Genomic DNA, 20,561 nt, shown 5'->3' with positions numbered 1-20,561 from the left:
AAGCTGCTGCACTTGCAGCCTCCTTGGGAAGGACTATGCACACCTGCTACCTTACCTTCTGATAATGCCAAGTGTGAGGTCACCCACAGGGAGGGGATAATGTTTTGAGTTTAGGCATCAAGTAGCCAACTTCAGCTTATCCAGAGTAAACTCTTAATTACCAAGAGTAAACACTAGCTATGCAGACAGTGGTTTGGGAATGCCAGTTGCTACCTGGCAAAGTCACAAGAAGGTGGATTTGGCCTCCTGGGGGAATCAACCCTGGTCTCATGGAAAGTTAGGCTCACCAGATGCTGGTCAGCTCATTGCTAAGACCTTGAGCGCTGTTCTTCATTGGATAATCCTGTTTGTTTCTCTCTACTGAAACTAATTCGCAGATTTTAGAACACTGAATACATGTCAAACAAACAAAACAAAACATGTCTTTGGGCCACCAGTTTGAGAAGTCTTGAGCAAACACTGGAAACCAAGAATGCCTATGTAGGGATTGTCTACAAGAGTGAAGACCTTCCTGATGTTTCCTTTTCAACCCTCACACTGAAAAGGTGTCCTCCTGTCCCCTGGAGACAGGGAAAACCCAAATAGTGGGAGAAAAAATTAAATGACTTTCTGTTTTTCTGGGGAGGAGAGGGATACACTTAACTGAGTTCTGATTAATCTGCAGCAGATTAAAACAAAACATAGGTAAGTTTACAATACCCTGATACAGTTGATTTTTAATGAATGATCTTTCTACACTAGTAGAAAAATTAGAATCTTTAAAATTCACTAGAGAAGGAGAATGTCCTCATGGGAGGAAATGACTGGACAGTAGGATCCTTTCCTTTTTACCCTGAACCCATCTTTTTTTTTTTTTTTTTTTTTGGAGTACGAGCTCGTGATTGCTGTGCTGCCCACCCTAAGTGGCTCAGGGCTGGGGAGTGGGCAGCATTAATGTTCTCAACCAAACGTGCATTCAAAGCCCTTTCCTTTGTCTTCACAGCACAGCTAGACAAAACTGTCCTGTTTAAGTAAGACTTTGGTGATGCCATAAGAAAATAGACACGGTCCCTGCCTTCCTAGTATTACTCCAAGGCTCATCAGTACAAGATGATATAAATTGGATAATCTTGATTACCATACGTGACTTGCTCACAATCTTGTGTTCTATCTCATGGATCTTTCTTCATTTTTGGCTTTCTTCCAGGTGGTGGAACCTGCCTTACTCATCCTTGACTATGTGGATATCCACTTTCCTCAAAACCGAGGCCTAAGAGAGAAGGTGCCAGACTTGTTCTTCCTGCAGCCTCCATGAGTCAGCCTTAGTGGGCCTCGTTTCCTCTTTGAAGACATTTCTCTTCCCCTGGTGGACTTTCTCTACTCACAGGTATCTGGCATTTTTCTAGCCTATTGCCAAGGGATAAACGTATTGGGATGCAACATAGCAACCCCAGACACATAACCCAGAAATGAGGCTGTGGTGAGGTGTCACTTCACAGTTACATGCTTGAAATGTCCTGCTTTAAGGAGAAGAGTAAGAGTTGACATGGTATTGCAGAACACTAATACAGTTGATCAGGTCTGGAATCTATCGTCTCTGAATATTATTTTGAATAAGCACATTATATTTAGTGTTACACTTGAAAATTGGATTTAAGAGCCTTTTGATGTTTGATGTAATTTCCCAGGATTACTGAGCATTGACTTCCACTGGGTGGAAAAATATTTGAACGTGATCTGAAAATCAGCTTGCTGTTCATTTTGCCTCAGGCAAATATTGAGCACAAATTTTGTATCTAGGTATTGTGTTAGGTATTGAGGATGTAGCAAATGACTCAGGAACGCACGTATAAGAACTATAGGATATATAAGAAATTTAATGAATAAGTATATAATATATACGTGTACGTATGTGTGTATGCGATATGTGGACTTGAGTTGTTCAGAATTCCTTTGGAAAAGCAGTTACTCTGTGTAGTAGGGAATGAAGATGAAATTATAGGAATAAGTCCTTACACAGCTGTGAGAAAAGCGGGGCAAATGAAGGTCTGGAAGTGGGAGTCAGACCAGGGAAGAGTTCTTAGCTTGCCTGGAAACCCGGATGGGGGGGGACGAACCAGAGCTTCCACATCAGGCTCCTGCGCTGGGGAAGCTCAGGGAGAGGCCTCCGAGGAGCCACAGGCTCCGCAGGTCCACAGCTTCATGTCTGGTTGTGGGCCTGGAGCTGCCACTAGGCAGCGAGGCCAGCAGTCAAGAAGAAGAACTAGATGCGGAATAGAGGACAATGAGGGAGGACTGGGACCCACGGGCGCCTTGCCTCTGACCATGACTGCACCTGACGATGTTTACTGTTTTACTTCTGCATTCCAAATTTTCATACAAAATTCCTTTATTTCGGCCGGCTTTAACCGGGAACCATACAGAGAAGGATATTTTGAGAAGCATAGTTTCCATTTTTAACAACTTGACACTGCATATTCCAACGAACTAATTATATATGTGAAGGGTGGCAGAATATGCCACTCTGAAATCTTTGGCATGGGATTATTTTGAGCTGAAGGCACTCGCACAACAGTACGTGGCAGGTGAGGCTTTCTCTGAATTCTACTTCTCTGCCTAAAGACAGATCCTCCGAAAGGAACTTAATTGTCATAAATCCCCTCTCTGGGAATTCCATCAAGGGGGAAAGATCGACTCTTATCACAGGAGAGGAGCCTAGAAATGACACCATTTTCACTTCTTTGTCACAAACTGACAAACTTTGTCACAAACTATCATACTGCCCAGCTGTTCCTTCAGGGCCCATTCATCTTTCCTAAAAATCACTTACTCTCCCTCAAGGAGCTTACCTCTCCACTTAAGGCAGAATATAAGCTCTCAAATCTTACCACTTTTTCAGGTAGTCACTTTCCTCCCAGTGATGCTCCCATGCACATAATATTAGTAATGAATGAATGAATATATATATATATTTATAATTGTAAGTGGGGTTACTGTCATGGGAAACAACCACTGATGGATTAGAATTCTCACCAGGCATCTTCCTGCTTTTTTCACTCTAGATATAGGTCAAACACCTTGATGTTTTCATCCTATTCTTGAAACCCATAAAAGATATACACACACACACACACACACAGACACACACACACACACCTTTTCTCCTGTTAATCTGCTTGTTGTCAGTTTATTTCATAGACACGGTTACGGAATATAGGAGTGTGGAGGGAAAGCCTTTCTTTCCCTACGTAAAACCCCCCACACTTGATATTGGGCTGTTCTGATTGATTACACAGCTTTTCTGAAATGGCCCCATGAATACATTTACACGTGTACTAGAATTCTAAGAAGTGGTTACTCTTTTCAGTGATAACTTATCCTGAAGGAATGCTAAATAGGATTATTTAAAGTAACCAAAAAGTCTGGTAGATTTTTGTCTCTCTTGGGTTCATCATACTTGGCAGAAAATCTCCCTCATCACAAGTGCTTAAAATAGTGCATATAACCCTATGACAGATCCCGCACAATTTCCTCCATTTCAGTGCCTGTGTGGATGTCAACACACTTCCCATCAGTTAGAAACTCCCATAAATCACAAGTTCTTCCTGTCTTGTTAGGTGTTCGGTTATTGTTGAGTAAAATCTATTTAGAGAACATACTCACATACCTTATTTAACTCTTACGGCCTCCAGAGAACTGGCAACAAATATTGGTGTTCTCCAGCGACAAACAAAAGGTTTCATTTGGCAAGGGCTACAGAACCGGAGGCAGAAGCAATCATCAGGGATGTTCCTTAATGATTTCTGTCGACTCACGACTGCAGAAGCCTCAAAATTCTTGAGTCAATAATGCTAAAACAAACACACAATTACAACAAAGGAATTACATATCTTTTCATTCACAGTTTCTTTTCTTGTATTGAAATAAGGTCCCTTCTCCTATCCTGAAAAGTTTATTCCAATACTCCTTTCACATTATTTGACAAGAAAAAACTCCAGGTGATGCCGGAGCACAAACTTGAGGGAAGAGAGAACTGGGCCTTGGGCTATTAACCATTATGGGTTTGGTGGCTTTTTTCTCTTTTTTTTCCAAGTTGGCACCTTTAAAGGATTTTTGTGATGAGATAGGTGATTCAAGTACTTGTCTAATTGTAAGTAATCCATAAATGTGAATTTCTTTACAGTTCTACTCAATACAAAGTTTCTTTACCATGGTAATAATGCACCTTTCTCTCATAAAGCTATCAGGAAGAGGCTTTTGTGGCTGTTGACTTTCCTCATAAATAAGGACCGATGTTTCCTACATAGGGAATAATAGGTTTGCCATAGGCGGATTATGGGCCTTCTCTTCTGCTTTTTGCATTGGGTGAATAAAATGTGGATTGAGGGGGGATGATAGCTACTAAAGATTGTCAGAAAGAGAGACATTGAAGTAACTTCTAGGCCCAAGATGGAGCTGCTCTTGCTTGGGGCACCACATCAGCAAACTGAACTTTGAGTTTCTGTAAGTGTTCTGACCAGTAACTAAGGATATCCAGTCAGCCAGTCCCTAAATGCCAAGCCAACTCTGGGCTCTATACATACTTCCTTGATCTTTCTAAATAGTCAGATGTGCAACTCTAAGCATGCCGCGTCTCTGCATTGCATCTTCTAAGGCCCTAGGAAACCGGCTCTTGCCCCAGATCCCTTGGGAACAGTGCTCCGCTGCTTTCGAGGCACTGTACTCCCATAGTCTGTTATTTCCTTTGAATAAAGGACATCAGATTGGTTGCTAAATTGTTTTAGATTTGCCATTTGACAGAGGCTACTGGAGAAATGGAAAAAAAACTCTCTCTTTAGTCTTGTTCTAGAAGATGTTTGACATTTTTTTTTTTAATAGGGTGAGGGGATTATTGTTTTGCTTAATATTAAGCAAGAAGAAAGTCTAAAGTTAATATATTCAGATCTTGGACACCCAGCCATTGGATTGATTGAGTAATTTGTAAGTGGGGTTACTGTCATGGGAAACAACCACTGATGGATTAGAATTCTCACCAGGCATCTTCCTGCTTTTTTTCACTCTAGATATAGGTCAAACACCTTGATGTTTTCATCCTATTCTTGAAACCCATAAAAATAGTTCTTGACTGGAAGTCTCATATTCCTATTAAAAACAAAGGAGCCTGGAAAAAAAAAAAAAAGAACCAACTTGAGTCCTCTAGCACCTGAAATAAAATATTTTCCTTATGCCTATGCAGATAAGTAACAGTTTCTTCCTGGGGTATTTCACTGCCAGATGATTCTTCACAATCCCAGGGGGATCTCAGATGAGTCAAACCTCAAATTTAACTTAGCTCTCTTTGGAAATTATTTAAATAAGACATAATATAATGTACCACTGAGGCTATAATTTACGTTAGTGTTATGTTCTTATTGTAAAAGAGTTAAATCGCTTCTGAGTAGAGCTTATGAGTTAGGAGAACTTGTCTCTATAGATAATCATTAAATTTTATATGAATGTATATATAAAATTATATCGTAATCACAAATCACACACATTAGCATATCAAATGCAGCAAATGTATCTTTTTAAACTTTTCCTGGGACTGCAATTATTTAGACGTTCCTTAACTCTAGTAAAATGCCTCGAACTGTGGTTTGGCTGTAGTCCGTTTGGACCAGGAGCAGAGGACCTGGGCATATGTGTCACTGCCCTGGCCATAGCAGCTTTGCCCCTAAAATGAGTAGCTCTTCTGATGGCCTCTCAGACTCTTTATGGCCTGGTGGTTATAGGAAATCACCTTAAGCACAAGTCACTGGAAGATATCCTTGCTGATTAGGTTTTCTCAAATTAGAAACACACCCCCCTTTATAGTATTTAATTGATTTTTCCATACAATACCCCAAATCTTTTGTTTGGCCTCTTTTCTCCCACTTACTAATGGTTCACTTGTTAGCCCTTGTGATAGGTACTAGGGCAAAAATGAAAAATCACAAAATAAATGGAGTTGGAAGGGACTGTGACAGATCGTCTGGCCCGGCCATCTGCAATTGCAGCATGTTTGAGCGCGCGCTTGCTCTATAAATAACCGGCAGGATCCAGCCAAGTCCATCCCACTCTAACATGGCCTAAGTGCTGGGCAATCTTAGAAACTTCTTCCTTTATTTATCCTTGGAACTCTTTTGCTTTACTTGGCCGAGGTTTTTGGAAGGCCGTCTGATTCCAGAATGGAGTCTGAAGTGAGTAAGTATAGAAAACGGTTCTCTCGGCAAGGCAGAATCCAGATCATTTTGCATAAATCTTCCCCATTTCTACCTCTGTCTTGAGGGCAGTCTCATCTCTGCCTCCAGCTTCTTGTTTCATTCCCGTTTCTTTGGGGCTTAAAGAGATAATGCACAGAGCTTAGCCCGGGGTTAAGCACGGAGTAGGAGCCCAAGAACGCCTTTGCACCCATTCTACAACGTGAGTGTCTTGTGTCTTGCTTGCTGTTCTTTCTGCACCCGACAATAGTGCTTGGTGCCCAGTAGGTGCTTCGTGGATACTTAGCGAGCTTACTACTTTGTTCATGTGTTCTCCCCTTCCCTCCTCCGTCTCTGTGTGTCACTCTGTCTCCTCACGCTCTCTCTGAGTATCTGCTTCTCTCTCTCTCTCTCTCTCACTTGAAGAGACTCAAGTTATTAAGGGGAAAAAAAGATCAATACAGGGGTTTTCTTCAGTCACTGGTCATTGACCAGAAAAATGGACGATTTTGGTGACTGTGTGTGCAGGGCAGCACGAGCGAGCTTCTGGGGGAGCTGCAATCTCTGTTTATTTGTGAGCAAGGATTCCTAGAGAGAAAAGCTCACATAAGCTATTTTTATCCCAACCACAAATCCCACCTTGAGATGTTTCAGAGGATGCCTGCGGGGCTCTGATAAGGAGCAGTTGGAGGTTAGCAGTTAACTCCCGTCTCCAAGTTCCCCCAAAAGGACCTAGTCACCCTGTGGGTACACGGTTCCCCACAGAAGAGGCCTATCTGGCTTTTTGGTGCATGACAACCCTGGTCCTTGCAACAGTTTTCTGTCTTCTTCACGTTCCTTAAGGCCTATGTTTTCCTGTCTCTCATGTCCCAGAGTGGTTTCTTGTGCCATGTCCCACCAAAGGGGTGTAAGGTGCTGAGGCCTGCTTCTCAGTGAAGGCAGCTGTAAGCAGGGAGGCTTGCCTGGCAGGTTCCAACACAGCCCTCCCCTGTACGTCTCCACACTCCTCATGACGGGGGCTCTTGTTCTGGCTTTCCTTCCTGTTGGCATCATTGGACCGAGTTGTGGAAGGTCTATTCCTACTCTCTCCCTCTCATGTCAGGGTCTCAGCACCAGGTATCTGGTTAATTCCTTCATGTTCTTTAAAGTCTGTTTCCCTGCCTCTTGTTCTTGGTGTCATCGCTGCTGCTCCCAGCTGTGAGATTTTGTGCCATCGCATATCATTTGTGTGGGCAGAGCAGCCTCGTGATGAAGCCAACGTTTTGTGAAGGTTAACCTCACAGTGTTCAGGCCATATGACAGGGAGAATGATGGGGCTTCTGACTTCTAGTCAGGAGGCACGTGCAGGAATCCGGACTCTGGAACCACAGTGATGATGGTGCTAGGAACAGGGTGGGGAGGGATGAAGTCAAAAGCCTTCTATTGTTTCTTGCATTTCCAGCGCATAGTAGTCTGAATTTTCTATTTGAGTGTAGATGGCCATTGATGTTGAGTGAGCAACCACTGTGATTTTTGGATGTTAGATCCTCTCACGGCCCTCTCTCTTTCGCTCTCCTTTTTTTTTTTTTTTTTTTTTTTAGTTCTGGAAGTCCTATCTTCTGTCTGTGGGGTGGTTCATCTCCCCACCTCTTTCCTCCATGCTCCTTGTCAAACAGGCCCACCAGGGCCTCCATCTGTTACTTCCTGAAGCTCTCACACACTCTTCCAGCCTGGAACAAAGGCTTCATGTTCTGGCCCTGCTTTCTCTCTCATCCCATCACTCCTCATTAAGTTAGGACCTTTACCGAACTCTACACAGAATTGACACTAGCCCATGAATTCTATTAAGATTTTACTAACAGTTCAGGGATAATGGGGGAAAACACCATGGGAATTAATGTATGACCAGCTATGGAACTTGACTTCCACATCTCATTGTCCCAGTTTGGCCTTCTGGCCTGAATCCCTCCCCTGACACTGGCGATTCCCCTTCCACAGCTCTGAGCAAGCTGCTTTGGAGCCTAAGCTCAATCACCATGCCACTCAGAGAGGGAAGGGAGCTCCTCAAACTCTTTTCTGGTTCAACATGATTGGATATGAATGTCCTCTCCCTTCAGAGGAAAGCATGCAAGGTCTTGTAAGATAGTGCCCAGCAATCCAACATCTATGCATTCTGGCTTCATTGCCTTTTGAAAAACCACAGCACAAGAGCTAAAAACAGTCCAGCATAGCTCCTTTTTACAACCTCTCCTCCAATGTGAATTGAAGACAAAGTCTGCAAGTTTTTCTGGCAAACTTTTCAATGTCAGATCTCTACTCATTGTAAAAAGGCAGTGAAACAACTGTAACACAAAACAAGCAGGCAAAACCCCCCTCCACAGTAACAAGGAATAATTTGAAATCCAGTGCACTGCATCAATCATACAGAAACTGAACTAATATCTCCTCTGGCCCCTTACCGTCCTTTTTTCTCTCCTACTCAAACAAGGGTGGCCAGCTCCTGGGCAGAGTCCTATTTGCATTTTTAAACAACACACTCAGCTTGTCTAAAAACATCTTCTCAAAAACCTAAAACAGGTTGATGGTCAAGGTTTCCCTCAGGATCAATGGATCAATTATTTACATGTGTGTAATTGAAGGACCCATTCTGTTGACTTCTCCCAAAGAGACGGTGTGCCACGGGTACGTGTCTGCTTTCACCACGCAGGATGCTTAAAAAGACCTTGAGGCTTTGGAATGAGAGTTTTTGGCTTCTGTTCATGGAGGCTTCAAAAACCCTGGTATCCAGGCCTAGGTAATAGAATAAACCCTTTCCCATATGTAAATTCTGAGAGAACACATGGCTGCCTGATAGAATAATTGAAGTGGAAGAAAGATGAAAGTTCTCGAACCTGGGTAAGTGAGAATAGCATATGCTATTGATGGACATATGCTGCTAAGAAGGGAGCATGGTTTTGGATGATAAGGAAAAGTTAGGGTTCAAATATTAATTGATAACTTTAATTGATAACTTTTTTTTTTTCCAATTCCAATTCCCAGACATGGAATTGGAAGCTGTAGCTTTTTGTTTCCAAATCTAGCAGCAGGCACGAAGAGTCATGCAGTGTTATCTTGCCATGAGTATATAACATATATAAATTGCCTCTTCATTTTAGGCCACGGAGGTAGGAAACTAGATCAAGTTTTGCAACCAATGTTCCCCTCAACATAGGGATCATTCTGTAGGACTGTTTTTTTAAGTAGAATTCTCATTTGAAATGAGATTTTTCAGAACTTACAGCTTCCTATGTAGTCCAGGTTAGACAAGTTAGCAGATGGTTTTAGTAGAGTTTTACGAAATATATTAATATTCTCATTAATACAAAGTGACAATACCTATTAAAAATTATTATCTCGATTGCCCAGTTTTTTTCTGGAATATGACAATGTGAAGCAAGATCTCACCAATAACACTTTATTCCATTTCCATCATTATGCTTAATTATATTACTGCTTTATCTGCATATATACAGAATCTAATCCATTAATTCTAATTCTAATTTTATTTTAATTACTAAAGTGTTTTATTTTTGAAACTACCCTGGAGGGTTATTTTGTTTTCTCAGGTAGTAAGCAAATATCCATTTCTCACCCTTATTAAGATGACTTGCTCTTCTTATCGGTTTAAAACTTAGTAATAATAGTAATTGTTCTTAATATTTAGTTAGTATATTGCACTATGATTTTCTGTTTTTAGTAAGATGTTTTTCTTTCTCCTAGTTTTCTTGTCTCTAGGCCTTTCTCTTATTTAGAAACAAATACTTAGCTCATTAACAGTGCTTGTTAATCTTTCTGAAATGTATTCCTTGATGTCTTTCTTAATCTTTAAATAAGCTTCTCTTTCAATTTCAATACACTGGAAATAAGTCCCTTTAGCTTATTAATGACTTATTTATTGACACCTATTTTTTTGTTGGATTAAAAAAATAATTATATTGGCAGATGCTTGATAAACTTCTTAGTAAATCACTTCGAAGTTCTTCTCCTCCTGTCTTCAATTTAAGGTAATGAGAATTAATCAATCTGCTGTAGGTGCACTAAAATGTAACTTTGCCCCACTGGGTCTCAATAACCTTCATGCATCTGCTGCCTAAAAGGCAATAATAATTTCTCATCATTTCAGAAAAAGTTAGGAAATGACTATTAATGACAGTCTCTTAAAGTATCCCCAATTTTTCAACGTCTTCATTCAAACCTATTTGAAGTTGTGAGAACTTTAGCTGTTCTTTGATACACTTTTTTAGGGGTTAATAATAGGAGTAGTGGGAGAAAATATTTGCAAAGCATGTATCCAACAAAAAGCTTGGATCTAGAATATATAAAGAACTCTCAAAACTCAAAAATAAAAACCCAAACAATCCAATTAGAAAAGGACAAAAGACATGAGCAGACATTTCACCAAAGAGAAGATAGGAAAGGCAAATAAACACACACGTGAAAAATTGTTCAACATCATTAGCCTTTAGGGAAATGCAAATTAAAACCACAACGAGATCTCACCACACACCTATTAGAACGGCTAAAATGAAAACTAATGACTATCAAACACTGGCAAGGACATGGAGAAACTGAATCAAGCATATATTACCGATAGAAATATAAATTGATATAGCCATTCTGAAAAATAGTCTGGTGATTTCTTTTAAAACTAAACCTGTATTTAGCGTAAGTCCTAGGAGTTGCACTCATGGCATTTATGCCAGGGAAATAAAAACCTATCTTCACGCAAAAACCCACACATGAATGTTTACAGCAGCATTATTATTATTATTTTTTTAAAGATTTTATTTATTTATCCGACGGAGGTAGAGACAGCCAGTGAGAGAGGGAACACAAGCAGGGGGAGTGGGAGAGGAAGAAGCAGGCTCATAGCGGAGGAGCCTGATGTGGGGCTCGATCCCATAACGCCGGGATCACGCCCTGAGCCGAAGGCAGACGCTTAACCGCTGTGCCACCCAGGCGCCCCAGCAGCATTATTTTTAATAGCCCCAAACTGTAAACACCCCAAATGTCCTTCAGTGGGTTAAGGTTGAGCAGATATGGTATACACATACAATGAAATACTACTCAACAACAAAAAGGGACAGACTACTGATATATACAACAACTTGACTGCGTCCGAAGAGCATTATGCTTAGTGAAAATAAAAGCCAGTTTCAAGGTTACATATTGTATGACTGCATTTATATAACATTGTTGAAATGATAAAACTATAGAGATAGAGAACAGTGGTTGCTAGGAGGAGGGACAGGGTTGAGATGAAGTGAGTGCAAATATAAAGGAGTAGCATGAGTGAGTTCTTCTGTGGTGATGGAACAGGTCTGTTCCTGATGGTAGTTGTGGTTACATGAGTCTTTACAAGGGACCAAATTACATAGAAGCACATACATATGCACACATGCATGCATTAAGAACTGCATCAAAAATGTTAAAATGCATCAAAAATGCAAGCTGGGTAAACTCTGTGGTCTAGTTAACAATATTACTCCAATGTGAATTTCCCGATTTTGATAATGTACTACAGGTATGTAAGATGTTACCATTAAGGAAGCTGGGGAAAGCTTCAAGGAACTCTCTGTACTACTACTTGTTTAAAAAAGGATTTTATTTATTTATTTATTTGAGAGAGAGACAGCGTGCTCAAGGAGGGTGAGGGGCTCAAGGAGAGGTAGAGGGAAAGAGTCCCAAGCCGATTCCACACTGAGTACAGAGCCTGACATGGGGCCGGATCTCATGATCCTGAGATCAGGACCTGAGCTGAAACCAAGAATTGGATGCTTAACCGACTGAACCACCCAGGCGCCCCTCTATGTTCTACTTCTATAAACTATTTTTGTAACTTCTCATGTCTACAATCATTTTAAGATAAAAAGTTAGAAAATGAATACTAGGTAACTTAAAATATTATCTAGCCATTTCAATAGTATGCTGCATACAAAATTCTTTATATACTTTAAAAGGAAATCTGTGAAATAGAATCATTTTCACTAATTCCGCCTTAAATCACAATAGCGGATTACTCGTGAATATATTAAGGTTTAATTTGATGAAATGAAACCGACAATCAAAATATATTAGACTCTCATATTTGCCTTGTCACATGAAGCAGAACCATATTTTCAGTATCTATCCTCTTGGGAGGAAGGGAAAAGGAATAGGAGTAGGGTTTAATGTGGAAGGAAGCTGCTCCTTGATAGACGCATGGATTAGCGAGAACTTTAATCTTCTGGAGAGTAGGAAGGCTATTAGTCTGGGTAACTAGTGCTACTACTACAACGGCCAAACTCAGGCAATCTCAGTGGCGTACCATAGTGAAGGTGGTATCCTGTAGGATGTTTTTAATGGGCCAGGCCAGGAAGTTGCTTTCATCACTCCTACCAACATGCCATTTAGAATTATAAGGATGTAAACTTCATTTAGACCAAACTGCCCAGTCAATAGTTAGCTATTTGCCTAAAATCAGGGAGGGTGCCAGAACCTAAGTCTGTGGCTTTGAAGTTCAGTGCTCCTTCCATTTCCCACATGGTCTTGCCAATAACACAATTCCTGTGGATGAATGCAGGAAGCCCGGTATTTCCACACTTGCCTCTGAAAGTCAGGTGACATAGACAGCTAACGTTGGGGACTGTGTTGAGGCTTGAGTAGGCCCCAGGCTTTTCCTTGAGGCCATCATCACCTTGGAGTCTTCTTTATGTCTACATTGGTCCTAGAGATTCAGGGAAACTTGTGGGGGACAACGGATGGTGGGGAATTGTGTGGCGCACAAAGGGAGCTAAGAGGAGACTGGTTGATATTCCTATTCTCTTTCTGTTGCCATTCTTTAGATCACTGCTATTCCAGGAGTGAGTGATGAGCAGACAAAGGAAATTAGCAAAGCACCTAAGGGTAGAGAAATCTCTGGCAGTAGGTGGAGAAAGAGCAGGCAGTACTGGTGATAATCCTCCACAAACCGGCTCCTCCCTTTCTTTTCCCTTTTAGTAAAGGCAGTGGCTCGCTACTAAATGTTTAACAGTTGCCTTTCTGGGGAAAAAAAAAAGTATATATATACACATCTTATTATACATTTTACTGACAGCCAGTTGACTCTCACAGAATGCGTTTGTTGATGTTTAACAAACTCTTCTATTTTTAGCCAACCTATGGTTGCAATTGATGAACAAGCATGGTTCTAATATGAATGTTGGTTACTATTTTTATTTACTTTACTAAGATGAAAGACAAGCAACAAAAATGTGTGTTAGAACTTCACTCATTTGTCAATGACGCAGAGACTTTGCTGAATCAGATGAATGTTTTTGAATGCTGGAGGAATATGTCTCCAACTTTCTGTGTTTTCACAATGTGACAGACACAACCATATACTTTTAAATTTAATCAACAGTATTAACATTTTCTCTATCACTTTCTTAAGTCTAGACAAGCAATGAAACAATAAATTAAGCTCTGATTTTTAGCATTTTCCAATTTCTGTTGTGCGAATACTCCTACCATAGTTGATTTCAAGCTACCAAGATGACATCTGAATGGACTGTTGGGAAGAGATACACAGTAACACACCACCATATTGTATTTACATCATATGGGTATAATAGATGCAAGTAACCTCAAGAACATCAATATGGTAAAACACAGTAAGCTAATCAGGATCAAGTATATATCCTTTTTGTTTTTAATATTTTTGATAATATGTATTTTGTTTTTAATATTTTATTTGATTGGAAATTTATATAATTAAATTTCAATAATGGCTGTATTTAATGACTGGCTTAGTGAGTCACTGGAAATTTAACAATTGGCTCTCCTGAGCTAGTATGAGCCAGCTCTTTTTCTAGCCTAGATACGGCAACTCCAACTTTCCGATTGTTCAGGCCAAAAAACATGGGGTCAAATTTACTCCTCTCTTTTTTGTGTACTCCACACCCAGCCCATTAGCAAATCCTGTTGACTTAGTGCCTTGCTCTTCTATGTTAGAAAATGAAGGAAATTAGAAGAAAACTTGCACACACTCGAAGCGCTACATTAATTTACTACCAGTATCTGTATCTACATACTCTGCTTCCTGTTACAACATGACCAGAGATGAACAACTTCCATGATACAACATGATCATAGGCGAACAACAACAACCCAACTTGCTCAGCAACAACTCAGCTTGCTCCTACGTAAAGCTAACGCATTTGTGGAAATGATCACATTCCTTCTTATCTACTCAAGGGCACTGCTTCAGCAATTATTCTCATCTCCTAAATCTACTGTATTATTCCCTCCAATTTACAAACATGCTGTTATTTTTAACATCTTGAACACTTATTTTTTTCTTTATTTCTCTTCCTTGCCAGCTTCTGTACATTTTTTTCTTCCACCTTGGAGTGATAATTCTTGAAAGAATTGTTCACATTTACTGTCTCTAATTCTGTTCCTCTCATTATTTTGTGACTACTTCCTGTACTACGGCTTACTGTTCCTTACTCTGCTTTGCTGGTTCTTTCTCTTTTCCCCAGTTCTTTAATGTTGGATGTCCCAGGGCTCAGTGCTTGACCCTTTTCTCCAACCACGCTCATTCTTTTGATCATCTCACATAGTCTCAGTGCTTTAAATACCATTTATATTCCAGTGACACTATACGCCAAGCACAGAGCTCTAGTCTGATCTTTAGACAAAGCTCTACCCTACAACCACTTGGACTCCTTGGAGACATTCCAAACTCAAGGTCAAAACTGGACTCATGATCTTTTTTAGACTTGTTTTTTTCATCCATCTAGTTTCTCAGGAGTTTTATTCTTTCAGTTTCTCAGGAAGCAAACCCTGGAGCCAATCTTGGCAACTCCATCTCACACATCTAACCACTTAGGAGATTCTTTTGGTTCCACCTGCAACATATGTCTAAAATCTGGCCACTTTTACCACTTTTCCTGATATCACCCTGATCTGAACTACCGTTAATTTCACATCTGGATTATTGTAATAGTTTTGCAATTGGTTAGAACCTTCCCTACCTACAGTTGATTTTCTTTCTTTCTTTCTTTCTTTCTTTCTTTCTTTCTTTCTTTCTTTCTTTCTTTCTTTCTTTCTAAGATTTCATTTATTTATGACAGAGAGAGAGACAGCCAGCCAGAGAGGGAACACAAGCAGGGGGAGTGGGAGAGGAAGAAGCAGGCTCCCAGTGGAGGAGCCTGATGGGGGGCTTGATCCCAGGACCCTGGGATCACGCCCTGGGCCAAAGGCAGACGCTTAATGACTGAGCCACCCAGGCACCCCTACAGTTGATTTTCTAGACAGCATTAATGCTGTTAAACATAGTCCAATTCCCTACAGTGGCTCCTACTTCACTCAGTAAAATTTGAAGCACTTCAGTGGCCTACAAAGTCCTATAGTATCTGCCCCCCTGCTCCCAATGTTTTTCCTCTTCATCTACTTTCTTCTTTGCTCATGCTACTCTAGGAACATAGTGGGAACACTCCGCTTATAAGGTCTTTTGCTAGCTGCTCCTAAGGAGCCTCATTCCCCAGGCATTCCTTCATCAAATCCCTTACTTCCTCTAAGTATTCTCAGATGCCTTACCTTCTCAACAAGGCCCCTTGACTACCCCATTAAATCATGTAATTTGAGCTCTGCACTTTCCCCGAAGTCCTTTTACCATCTTCTTCTTTTTTCTCTATGGCACAATATACTTCTTTTTTTTTTTTAATGATTTTTTATTATATTATGTTAGTCACCATACAGTACATCCCCGGTTTCCGATGTAAGGCTCAATGATTCATTAGTTGTGGATAACACCCAGTGCACCATGCAATACGTGCCCTCCTTACTACCCATCACCGGTCTATCCCATTCCCCCACCCCCTTCCCCTCTGAGGCCCTCAGTTTGTTTCTCAGAGTCCATAGTCTCTCATGTTTCATTCCCCCTTCTGATTACCCCCCCTTTCTTTATCTTTTTCTTCCCCTACCGATCATCCTAGTTCTTATGTTCCATAGATGAGAGAAATCATATGATAGTTGTCTTTCTCTGCTTGACTTATTTCACTTAGCATTATCTCCTCCAGTGCCGTCCATGTTGTAGCAAATGTTGAGAACTCGTTCTTTCTGATAGCTGAGTAATATTCCATTGTATATATGGACCACAACTTCTTAATCCAGTCATCTGTTGAAGGGCATCTCGGCTCCTTCCACGATTTAGCTATTGTGGACATTGCTGCTATGAACATTGGGGTGCATATGGCCCTTCTCTTCACTACGTCTGTATCTTTGGGGTAAACACCCAGTAGTGCAATGGCTGGATCATAGGGTAGCTCAATTTTTAACTTTTTAAGGGACCTCCACACTGTTTTCCAGAGTGGCTGTACCAACTTGCATTCCCACCAACAATGTAGGAGGGATCCCCTTTCTCCACATCCTCTCCAACAATTGTTGTTTCTTGCCTTGTCTATTTTTGCCATTCTAACTGGCGTATGGTGGTATCTCAGTGTGGTTTTGATTTGAATTTCCTTGATGGCTAATGATTTTGAACATTTTTTCATGTGTCTGTTAGCCATTTGTATGTCTTCATTGGAAAAGTGTCTGTTCATATCTTCTGCCCATTTTTTGATTTGTTTATTTGTTTCTCGTGTATTGAGTGTGAGAAGTTCTTTGTAGATCTTGGATACCAGTCCTTTTTCTGTAGTGTCATTTGCAAATATATTCTCCCATTCCGTGGGCTGCCTCTTAGTTTTTCTGACTGTTTCCTTGGCTGGCACAATATACTTCTAACACTAAATAATTGACTTATTGTTATGTTCATTGTCCATCACCTGCTTCATCCATGTAAACACCATGAGATTAATTCTTCTGTTTTTTTCTTCCCTGATGTAATGCCAGATCCTATAATAATAAGTGCTCGATAAATATTTGCTGCATATAAGACTGGCTACATAATTTGTGGGTCTAGTGCAAAGTGAAAATTTAGGTCCCCTTATTAAAAATTATTATGAATTTCAAATAGCCACAACAAAGCATCAAACCAAGCTTTCTAAGCCCAGGGCCTTCTCATACTGAACAGGTTGTGTGTCCATGAAACTAGCTCTGGTTGAATGAATGAATGAATGAATGAATAACAGGTGGCTTTACTTTCAAGATACCAGTAGAATTTGACCACCACTCATCACCTCTACTACTACTAACTTGGTACAAGTTATCATTGTTTCTTGCCCAAATATTACAATAACTTCCTAATTGTTCTGTTTATGTCCATACATTTTTGTGCTACAGTTCTCATTTACATAGACTCTAATGTCAGTACTTCTCTGGAGTTGTGCAAGGTGCTGAGACTCTGAGACAGGCTTATATGACTCTGTTCTGACCACCCTTACCTTGAGCTCCCTCTGCTTGGAATGCTCGTCTTCTAAGGCTTTCACCTCCAACAGGTCTTTCCTCTGCTTTTACTTTCTTTCTCCCCCCCCTTTTTTACTTTTACTTTCTTAATGAAGATTTTCTTGACTGTCTATGTAAAATTGCAATCTACCCCTTACCCTAAATTTCTCATTCTACTCCCTTAACTTAGTTCCTCTAGGTCATTTTTCACTTTGATACACCATGTATTCCATTTATCTATTTCATCTTTCCATGAGGGAAGAGGTCTTTTTCTGTCTTTTCCACCACTCTTCCCCAATATTTGTAAAAGTGCCTAGAGCATAGTAGACGTACAACACATTTGTTGAATTGATCAGTGAATAAGTAAGTGAATGCACACCCGGAACAAAAAATCTCCTAATGAAGCAGAACTGCTGTAGGAGACAGATAATGACATGAACGAAAATGTATTAGAGCATTAGATTCAGTTACTGAATAGAGAGACACATTTGATCTAAGACAATTAAACAAACCATGACTTCTTAATTAAAATTTGGTAGATAAATTGAAAGGGGATTGGTGAAACCAGAACTACAGATCTGGAAGATCAAATGGAAGAAATAAGCTGAGTACCAGAGTAAAAATAAAAAGAATTGGAAATCATAAGGGAAACTATAACAGATTTAGTTAACATATTCATATTTTCCAACAATCAAATTATAGGATTTCAGAAGGAGAGAACAAAACAGATGCAAAGGAGGTAAACAATAGATTAAAATTTCCCTGATCTGAAAAAAGATTGAGTCTGCAGATTAACGGAGCTCACAAAGTTGAAGATAAAACTTGTACAAATATCCTGGGAATATTCCTAAACTTCAAGAATAAAAAGAATATTTTCTGATCTTCTAGGCAGGAATAAGAAAGAATCAGATTGACATCAGACTTTGCATCAGCAAACTGAAAGTTAGAAAATATGAGATGCCTGAGGCAAAAGCAGTGATAATCATCTGTTAGGATGAAAGAAATCTGTTCAGATACTTAGAAGGATTTTGAAAATGTGCTATCCACTTGCCCCATCTACTCCAACAGCAAAAACATGGAAGATAAATGTAGTATAGGGGAAGGTGAAGAGGCAAGTGGTTGTCAATGAAACTTGCAACATACATAGCTAAATTTAATATGACAGAATACCTGAAAATAAATGATAAAACAAAAATTATTGAAATACATGAGTTATGTTGCAATGGAACCAAAAATAGTCTCTGGTTATAATACTAAATGAAGCAAAGCTTAAGAATTTGTTAGGTGTGGTGAGAGAAGTGAAGTAAAATCAATCTGAAGTTTTCATTGGTTAGGGAGTAGAAAAGGTAAAATATTCTAAAGGTCTCGTCTAACTGGGTTAGAGTGGAAGCAGTGGGACATAGAACATCTCATTGTTGACAATAATTGGCATATTATGAGTTTCAAGAAGGAAAGTTGCCCTAGTAGAAGTAAAGAGCACAGTAAAATGTCTAAATAATAATAAAAAAATGAATGAATAGCAGCTTCATTAAACTAGCTCAAAATCAGAGAAAGAGAAGAAGCAATAAAATTAAATGAATACCAAACGTTATGGGAAAAATAAAACCTAGTAAATTAAACATAAATAGGCTGTCAAAGATACTTGTGTCAGGTTAAAAACCAAAATCCAAAAATAATTTGTTTTTATGAGAAACACTTAAAGCAGAATGATAGAAAAAAAAAAAAAAGTCCGAAGTGTAAGTTGGGTAAAGGAAAAAGCAAACAGAAAGCAGTAGTGGCAATGTTAATATTAGACCATAATTAATAAAACTAAAGTTTAGCACACTAAAGATTAAAAACCAGTAGCAGGATAAATAGGAATATTATGCAATTATGGAAGGAAACATTTATGAGTAAACTATAATACCTGTATGTACTAACCTCAGAACATTTAAGTAAATAAAGCAAGTACTGTTAGAAATACAAGGAAAACCTGGTAAATAATAGTTATAATGGGAAATTTCCATACACTTCATGCAAATGGGCTGATTCCAGTAGCCCCAAAGTATGAAAGAAAATACAAAACAGAAATAATATAATTAATACATTTTAAAAAAAGTCTTTATTTAAATTCTAGCTAGTTAACATATAGTGTAATATTGGTTTCAGGAGTAGAATTTAGTGATTCATCACTTACATATAACACCCAGTGCTCATCACAACAAATGCCCTCCTTAATACCCGTCACCCATTTAAGCCATCCCCCACCCACCTCCCTCCATTAACCCTCAGTTTGTTGTCTATAGTTAAAAGAGTCTCTTACGGTTTGCCTCCCTCCCTCCCTCCCTCTCTCTCCCTCTTTTTTTTTTTTTACCTTCCCCTATAATCATCTGTTTTTTTTCTTAAATTCCACATCGGGGTGCATGTGCCCCTTTGAATCGGTATTTTTGCATTTTTTGGATATATTATAATTAATAAATTTGACTTTGTCTTTTATCTTTATGTACTTCACAGCTAGGGCCGCCATAACAAAATACCACTGAGTGCCTTAAACAACAGCAATTGATTTTATCACAATTTCCAGAGGCTGGAAGTCCAACATTAAGATGTTGGCAGGTTGGTTTCTCTGGAGGACTCTGTCCTTGTTGCAGATAACTGCCTTCTTGCTATTCCTCACATGGTCTTTTCTCTGTTCCTGTGAGCTCCTGGTGTCTCTTCCTCTTCTTTAAGGACACAGTGCGTTAGATTAGTGTCCCGCCCTTATGACCTCATTTAACCTTAGTTACCTCCTCAAAGTCCTTATCTCCAAATAGAGTCACGGTGCGGTTAGGGCTTTAACCTATGAAATTTAGGAGAACACAATTCAGTTCATAACACTCTCACATTTTAAATCTACATATGGAATATCTAAATTTTTACTTTCATGGAATATCTGTAAAAATTGTGTACTTGACTACAAAAGAAAATATTTAACAAATTTAAGGTAAAAAAGTGGTGAGCCAAAATGTTATTGATAATTCA

The 20,561-nt window shown here is 39.5% G+C and overlaps 1 long non-coding RNA gene across 2 annotated transcripts in view; it reads left to right on the top strand.

Annotated features, from left to right (window-relative positions):
- Positions 1 to 7,725, top strand: part of LOC123001090 (uncharacterized) — a 299,959-nt gene extending 292,234 nt beyond the window's left edge. For both annotated transcript variants that reach the window (XR_006409639.3, XR_006409640.3), the window contains one exon: positions 1,187 to 7,725. This is a non-coding gene — a long non-coding RNA (uncharacterized LOC123001090). The remainder of the gene's footprint in view (positions 1 to 1,186) is intronic.
- Positions 7,726 to 20,561: the final 12,836 nt, after the last annotated feature.

The sequence above is a fragment of the Ursus arctos genome, unplaced genomic scaffold (genome assembly GCF_023065955.2).
Source record: "Ursus arctos isolate Adak ecotype North America unplaced genomic scaffold, UrsArc2.0 scaffold_11, whole genome shotgun sequence".
Classification (NCBI taxonomy): Eukaryota; Metazoa; Chordata; class Mammalia; order Carnivora; family Ursidae; genus Ursus; species Ursus arctos.
The sequence above is the reverse complement of the archived record's forward strand: the minus strand, read 5'-3'. Positions and strand labels throughout refer to the sequence as shown.